This window comes from Scaptodrosophila lebanonensis, unplaced genomic scaffold (assembly GCF_003285725.1).
Source record: "Scaptodrosophila lebanonensis strain 11010-0011.00,11010-0021.00 unplaced genomic scaffold, SlebRS2 tig00000401-arrow-arrow-pilon, whole genome shotgun sequence".
NCBI classification, from domain to species: Eukaryota; Metazoa; Arthropoda; class Insecta; order Diptera; family Drosophilidae; genus Scaptodrosophila; species Scaptodrosophila lebanonensis.
This window is the reverse complement of record NW_022060674.1, coordinates 13134-22091: the sequence shown is the minus strand read 5'-3', so window position 1 is coordinate 22091 and position 8958 is coordinate 13134. Positions and strand designations below refer to the sequence as shown.

Sequence of the window (8958 nt, the reverse complement as noted above, 5' to 3'; positions counted from 1 at the left end):
ATGAAGTAACCCATGTGTTAAAATAAATATAGTGTGTTTATTAATAATAAACACACTATATATGAAGTAACCCATGCATTAAAATACAGTGTGTTTATTCCAAACAAACACACTATAAACGTATTTAACCTACAGAGGTAAATGTCATTTTAGTCATATTTTATATAAAATGCTACCGCATAAAGAAATAGTGGCACAAAACACCTATAGAGTCAGTGGTGTTATCGCACCATGAAGAAAAATTTTCCTTCATAATATATACAAGTGTTTGTTCAAGCAACAGACACCATGTATATATAGGTGTTTTGTGCCACTACTTCTTTATGCTGTAGCATTTTATATGAAATGTATTACTAAAATAACATGCATTTGTATAGTTAAAATAAATATAGTGTGTTTATTCAAAATAAACACACTACATATGAAGTAGCTCATGCATTAAAATAAATATAGTGTGTTTATTCATAATAAACACACTATATATGAAATAACCTATGCATTAAAATATAGTGTGCTTATTCATTATAAACACACTATATATGAAGTAACCCATGTGTTAAAATAAATATAGTGTGTTTATTCCAAATAAACACACTATAAATGTATTTATGTTTGGTTTGGAGGTGCATAAATACATGTTGAATTTAGTGGTACATTTTGAAAAAATGCTACCGCAGATAGAAGTAGTGGCACAAAACATACTTGTGGAGTGTGCATCTGCACGAAGAAGTAAAATTACTTTTTCATATAAATTAATGTAGTGGCGGCATTAATAGTGCAGATGCATTTAGTATATAATATATATGGGTTTTACTATAGTCTGGTTGAATTTAAAGTAAGCCCATATATAAAAATGGTGTCCCAAGGTATTAAAATAAATATAGTGTGTTTATTCATTATAAACACACTATAAATGTATTTATGTTTGGAGGTGCATAAAATACATATAATATATATGGGTTTTACTAAAGTCTGGTGGAATTTAAAGTAAGCCCATATATACAAATGGTGTCCCAAGGTATTAAAATAAATATAGTGTGTTTATTCGTAATAAACACACTATAAATGTATTTATGTTTGGTTATGGAGGTGCATAAATACATGTTGAATTTAGTGGTACATTTTGAAAAAATGCTACTGCAGATAGAAGTAGTGGCACAAAACTACTTCATGGAGTTAGCATCAGCACGAAGTAAAATTACTTCATATAATATTTAATGAACTGGGGCATCATTAAAATAATAGTGCTTATAGAGATGCGGTTGACGAATTATAATATGGCAGCAACATATAAATAAATAGACACATCAGTATAATAATATATAGTGGAGAAGCTTGATTCTATTATAGTAAATATTTTTTTATTATAATAGAAGGCTTGATAATTTAGTGGTATATTTTGAAAAAAAGGTGTCACATAAAGAAGTAGTGGCACAAAACTACTTCATGGAGTTAGCATCAGCACGAAGTAAAATTACTTCATATAATATTTAATGAACTGGGGCATCATTAAAATAATAGTGCTTATAGAGATGCGGTTGACGAATTATAATATGGCAGCAACACATAAATAAATAGACACATCAGTATAATAATATATAGTGGAGAAGCTTGATTCTATTATAGTAAATATTTTTTTATTATAATAGAAGGCTTGATAATTTAGTGGTATATTTTGAAAAAAAGGTGTCACATAAAGAAATAGTGGCACAAAACTACTTCATATGGCAAAGAGAAATCAATGATTTCAAATAAATCCTGTATATTCGTAGCGTAATATACATAAAGATAGTTGTAATATTTTACTTCTATCGTTAATTTTTACTATGTATATGGTTCTTTCGTATCGACAGTTTGTTCCTTTTTATGGTTCATTACGACTGGTCGTTAGAATCCCTCTATACAGAAAAAGATATTTGGGAGTAGGAAAAACCTAACAAGTCCGACCTGGTTGCCCCTATATCGTTAATTACTCTGGTGTGATACATTAAGAATTATGTTCTTAATGAGTTTTTGATATACTATAGGTGTATAAAAATTATACACAATTAATATAGTGTACAAAGACAGAAACACAGTACACATGTATTTATACATGTGTAAAATTTTATATATAGTTATTGGGGAGGCTATTATATAAAATGAAAAATTAATAGTTATAACTTGTTATGACTTATTAATAAAAAAAAGTATTTGCGCTATATAAAATAGCGTTAAATAACAAAATGAACAAACAAACAAAAAGACACATTATTTGTGTATATATTTTTAATATGTACGCAAAAAATAGTGTGTTATATGTGTTGTATGTATATTTCTCCTACCCTAGCTCATCGCGAGTGAAGATGGGTAGAGTTATATATAATAACACACACATAATATATGAAATTATAAATTTCATATTCAAAATGAATTAATTTATTTAATTCATACTAAATAAATGTTACAAGCACACAAATATTTTCAGAAAGTGAAAATATAAAAATATTTTTGAACGAAATGTTACATATTATTATAGATTAGTCTATAAAAATAAATGTTCATTATATATCCTACATTAATAATATTAATGCTTTATAAAAATATGTTACTACACACATAAAATACATGTTACCAAACATCAAAGGCATATTATTAAAAATGAATAATATATATATATATATATCCAAGAAAAATAATAATGCTTATGAATTTACTTAAAATGGGGACAACCAACACATACAAGTAAAACATATAAAATATATGTTACTTGAAATAAAAAGCATAAAAATATTATGCTTAAATATATATAAAATAACACAAATATATAAGCGAAGTGTTATTAAAAAAGCGTTGGTAATAAAAAGCATATTATAATAAAATGGAATAATATATAAACATTCAAACAAAAATAATATTATGCCAAAATATATATGGAGACCAAACACCCGATACACATATGTTTATTGAAATGAAAAAGCATTATATAATATTATTAAATATAAAAATGACGAATATGAATGCCGTATAAGAAGATGGCCATATACGTTAAGGATAGAACTTATTTGGACAAAAAAAAATCTATATGTATATTATATTTTTATTCAAAAATATATTATTAAATTGCCAATTTTATAAAAAAAAATGTTGCCACACAATACATACAAAAGAAGTATATATTATATTGATAATGCAAAATATTTCCGCCCATACAAAAGCAAATGAAGAAAAACACACACTACTATATGTACAAATAAATCCGCCCATCGCCGCCCTGGCAAAAAGCATTATTATGCAAAAATGTACACAGTACACAAAAAGTATATATAATATATATACAAGATTTTGTTCCGCCCAAACAAACAAAAGCTTAAAAAGCAAAACACAAATTATATATAAAATAACATTATTCTGGTTGATCCTGCCAGTAGTTATATGCTTGTCTCAAAGATTAAGCCATGCATGTCTAAGTACACACGAATTAACAGTGAAACCGCAAAAGGCTCATTATATCAGTTATGGTTCCTTTGATCGTTAACAGTTACTTGGATAACTGTGGTAATTCTAGAGCTAATACATGCAATTAAAACACGGACCTTTTGGAACGTGTGCTTTTATTAGACAAAAACCAAGCGGTCGCAAGATCGTTATATTGGTTGAACTCTAGATAACATGCAGATCGTATGGTCTTGTACCGACGACAGATCTTTCAAATGTCTGCCCTATCAACTTTTGATGGTAGTATTTAGGACTACTATGGTTGCAACGGGTAACGGGGAATCAGGGTTCGATTCCGGAGAGGGAGCCTGAGAAACGGCTACCACATCTAAGGAAGGCAGCAGGCGCGTAAATTACCCACTCCCAGCTCGGGGAGGTAGTGACGAAAAATAACAATACAGGACTCATATCCGAGGCCCTGTAATTGGAATGAGTACACTTTAAATCCTTTAACAAGGACCAATTGGAGGGCAAGTCTGGTGCCAGCAGCCGCGGTAATTCCAGCTCCAATAGCGTATATTAAAGTTGTTGCGGTTAAAACGTTCGTAGTTGAACTTGTGCTTCATACGGGTAGTACAACATACAATTGTAGTTAGTACTATACCTTTATGTATGTAAGCGTATTACCGGTGGAGTTCTTATATATATATAAAAAACGATGCCAGCTAGCAATTGGGTGTAGCTACTTTTATGGCTCTTAAAGGAATTGACGGAAGGGCACCACCAGGAGTGGAGCCTGCGGCTTAATTTGACTCAACACGGGAAAACTTACCAGGTCCGAACATAAGCGTGTAAGACAGATTGATAGCTCTTTCTCGAATCTATGGGTGGTGGTGCATGGCCGTTCTTAGTTCGTGGAGTGATTTGTCTGGTTAATTCCGATAACGAACGAGACTCAAATATATTAAATAGATATCTTCAGGATTATGGTGTTGAAGCTTATATAGCCTTCAATTCATGGTGGATAGTAAAATGTTTATCATGATTGAATGTGTTTATATAAGTGGAGCCGTACCTGTTGGTTTGTCCCATTATAAGGACACTAGCTTCTTAAATGGACAAATTGCGTCTAGCAATAATGAGATTGAGCAATGACAGGTCTGTGATGCCCTTAGATGTCCTGGGCTGCACGCGCGCTACAATGAAAGTATCAACGTGTATTTCCTAGACCGAGAGGTCCGGGTAAACCGCTGAACCACTTTCATGCTTGGGATTGTGAACTGAAACTGTTCATATGAACTTGGAATTCCCAGTAAGTGTGAGTCATTAACTCGCATTGATTACGTCCCTGCCCTTTGTACACACCGCCCGTCGCTACTACCGATTGAATTATTTAGTGAGGTCTCCGGACGTGATCACTGTGACGCCTCGTGTGTTACGGTTGTTTCGCAAAAGTTGACCGAACTTGATTATAAGTGTTGTACCTATTTTTCACGCAGACGTGTGTGAGAATGCCCAGGTTAATGCTTTAATATAATCGATGAAAATAATCCACATATTATTATATATGCTACAAAAAACTGATTATATTAAACTAAGTCTTTACGCAACATATTTATAGAGAAAGGTCAATCAAATTAAATCAATACATATATATATGTTTTGATTTAAAATATTATTGCTAAATAATTGTATTGCTTCATTATTAATTTATAAGTTACATACAATGGAAAAAACATGCAATAATAAACACCTAAATTAAACAATGTTGTACCTATTTTTCACATACTACTTGTGTGTGAAAATGCCCAGGTTAATGTTTAATATAATCGATGAAAAATAATCAAATCTATACATATAAAATTATATATGCTACAAAAAACTGATTATATTAAACTAAGTCATTACGCAGCATTTATTTAGGTCTAAATACAATTTATTGAAGGAATTGATATATGCCAATAAAATGGTGTATTTTTAATTTCTTTCAATAAAATCATATATGACATATAAAAACAAACAAAAACATCAATATAAAACTCTAAGCGGTGGATCACTCGGCTCATGGGTCGATGAAGAACGCAGCAAACTGTGCGTCATCGTGTGAACTGCAGGACACATGAACATCGACATTTTGAACGCATATCGCAGTCCATGCTGTTATGTACTTTAATTAATTTTGAAGTGCTGCTTGGACTACATATGGTTGAGGGTTGTAAGACTATGCTAATTAAGTTGCTTAATAAATATTTTGTTTAATATACAAAATATTTAAAGCATATGGTATATTATTGGATATATATATTCATATATTCATAATATTAAGAGCATATAATACAATATATATATGAAATGAAACACACACATCATCTCATAGATATACAAACATAATATTCCTATATAAAATTGTATATGAGAGTGATGAAAAGAAGAAAATTTATACTTTCTTTTTTTTCACACAATTCATTTAATACTGAGGAATGTCTAGCATAAAATACATTTTATCTAGAATTGCCTCTTATTAATGTTGTGCGAATATAAATATAAAAAGAATATAAAAAGTATAAAAATGATTGGGACTATGAACTTTTTCTTTTTTTAAATGAATTTTAATGGGTAGTTGTGTTCTCATTTCACATAAAATATATATATATGTATTAAATATATTAGAAATTTTAACACATTTCTAATAAATGAAAATATATTTATATTTATACAACCTCAACTCATATGGGACTACCCCCTGAATTTAAGCATATTAATTAGGGGAGGAAAAGAAACTAACAAGGATTTTCTTAGTAGCGGCGAGCGAAAAGAAAACAGTTCAGCACTAAGTCACTTTGTCTATATGGCAAATGTGAGATGCAGTGTATGGAACATCTATATTCTAGTATGAGAAATTAACGATTTAAGTCCTTCTTAAATGAGGCCATTTACCCATAGAGGGTGCCAGGCCCGTATAACGTTAATGATTACTAGATGATGATTTCCAAAGAGTCGTGTTGCTTGATAGTGCAGCACTAAGTGGGTGGTAAACTCCATCTAAAACTAAATATAACCATGAGACCGATAGTAAACAAGTACCGTGAGGGAAAGTTGAAAAGAACTCTGAATAGAGAGTTAAATAGTACGTGAAACTGCTTAGAGGTTAAGCCCGATGAACCTGAATATCCATTATGGGAAATTCATCATTATAATTATAATATTTAATAAATATTATTAATAATAGTGTGCATTTTTCCCATATAAGGACATTGTAATCTATTAGCATATACAAAAATTTATCATAAAATATGGCTTATAGTTTATTCAAATTATTATGGCTTGCCCATTGATAACATAGAATAAATGTCATTAAATTTGATAAAGTGCTGATAGATTGATATGAAATACAGTGTGTTAATTTTTCGAAATTATATAATGATATTTATATCTATGATATTTATATTTATTATAGGCACTTGTATGATTAACAATGCGAAAGATTCAGGATACCTTCGGGACCCGTCTTGAAACACGGACCAAGGAGTCTAACATATATGCAAGTCATTGGGATTTATTTTATAAACCTAATGGCGTAATTAACTTGACTACCAATACAAATGGGATTAGTTTTTAAATTATTTTATATAGTTTATTAATTCAATCCCGGGGCGCTCTATATAGTTATGTATAATATTTATATTATTTATACCTCTAACTGGAACGTACCTTGAGCATATATGCTGTGACCCGAAAGATGGTGAACTATACTTGATCAGGTTGAAGTCAGGGGAAACCCTGATGGAAGACCGAAACAGTTCTGACGTGCAAATCGATTGTCAGAATTGAGTATAGGGGCGAAAGACCAATCGAACCATCTAGTAGCTGGTTCCTTCCGAAGTTTCCCTCAGGATAGCTGGTGCATTTATATATTGCATAAAATAATCTTATCTGGTAAAGCGAATGATTAGAGGCCTTAGGGTCGAAACGATCTTAACCTATTCTCAAACTTTAAATGGGTAAGAACCTTAACTTTCTTGAAATGAAGTTTAAGGTTATGATATAATGTGCCCAGTGGGCCACTTTTGGTAAGCAGAACTGGCGCTGTGGGATGAACCAAACGTAATGTTACGGTGCCCAAATTAACAACTCATGCAGATACCATGAAAGGCGTTGGTTGCTTAAAACAGCAGGACGGTGGACATGGAAGTCGTAATCCGCTAAGGAGTGTGTAACAACTCACCTGCCGAAGCAACTAGCCCTTAAAATGGATGGCGCTTAAGTTGTATACCTATACATTACCGCTAAAGTAAATGATTCATATTTATATAAAAATATAAATTTTGAAACTTTAGTGAGTAGGAAGGTACAATGGTGTGCGTAGAAGTGTTTGGCGTAAGCCTGCATGGAGCCGCCATTGGTACAGATCTTGGTGGTAGTAGCAAATAATCGAATGAGACCTTGGAGGACTGAAGTGGAGAAGGGTTTCGTGTGAACAGTGGTTGATCACGAGTTAGTCGGTCCTAAGTTCAAGGCGAAAGCCGAAAATTTTCAAGTAAAAATATATATATACAACATACATATTATTATTGATAAACTTGAATAATTTTGAACGAAAGGGAATACGGTTCCAATTCCGTAACCTGTTGAGTATCCGTTTGTTATTAAATATGGGCCTTGTGCTCATGCTGGCAACAGGAACGACCATAAAGAAGCCGTCGAGAGATATCGGAAGAGTTTTCTTTTCTGTTTTATAGCCGTACTACCATGGAAGTCTTTCGCAGAGAGATATGGTAGATGGGTTAGAAGAGCATGACATATACTGTTGTGTCGATATTTTCTCCTCGGACCTTGAAAATTTATGGTGGGGACACGCAAACTTCTCAACAGGCCGTACCAATATCCGCAGCTGGTCTCCAAGGTGAAGAGTCTCTAGTCGATGGAATAATGTAGGTAAGGGAAGTCGGCAAATTAGATCCGTAACTTCGGGATAAGGATTGGCTCTGAAGATTGAGATAATCGGGCTTGATTGGGAAACAATAACATGGTTTATGTTCTCGTTCTGGGTAAATAGAATTTCGATTATTTTTAATGATCGTCATTTGTTCCCCGGATTGTTAGTTACGTAGCCAATTGTGGAACTTTCTTGCTAAAATTTTTAAGAATACTAATCTGGAGGGGTTAAACCTTTCAGTTTTAGCTCTTTTAAATTATAACGATTATCAATTAACAATCAATTCAGAACTGGCACGGACTTGGGGAATCCGACTGTCTAATTAAAACAAAGCATTGTGATGGCCCTAGCGGGTGTTGACACAATGTGATTTCTGCCCAGTGCTCTGAATGTCAACGTGAACAAATTCAAGTAAGCGCGGGTCAACGTCACTACTATATCCGTGCAGTGAATGCAGTCGGTCCTTCAGTACGAAGACTGGACTGGGTGTTCACATGTCACGTCAACATAAGGATCGGTTAGATGCAGATCGACTCCGGGTTGACGTGAAAGCCAGATGGAACGATGAAGAGCTGTCAATGATGGCGAGAAAGGAGATTGAACTC

The 8958-nt window shown here is 32.4% G+C and overlaps 1 non-coding gene across 1 annotated transcript; it reads left to right on the top strand.

The window, feature by feature from the left end:
- Positions 1 to 5454: 5454 nt before the first annotated feature.
- Positions 5455 to 5633, top strand: LOC115630253. Its single transcript, XR_003996084.1, has one exon. It is a non-coding gene; the product is annotated as a 5.8S ribosomal RNA (ribosomal RNA).
- The last annotated feature ends 3325 nt before the right edge of the window (positions 5634 to 8958 follow it).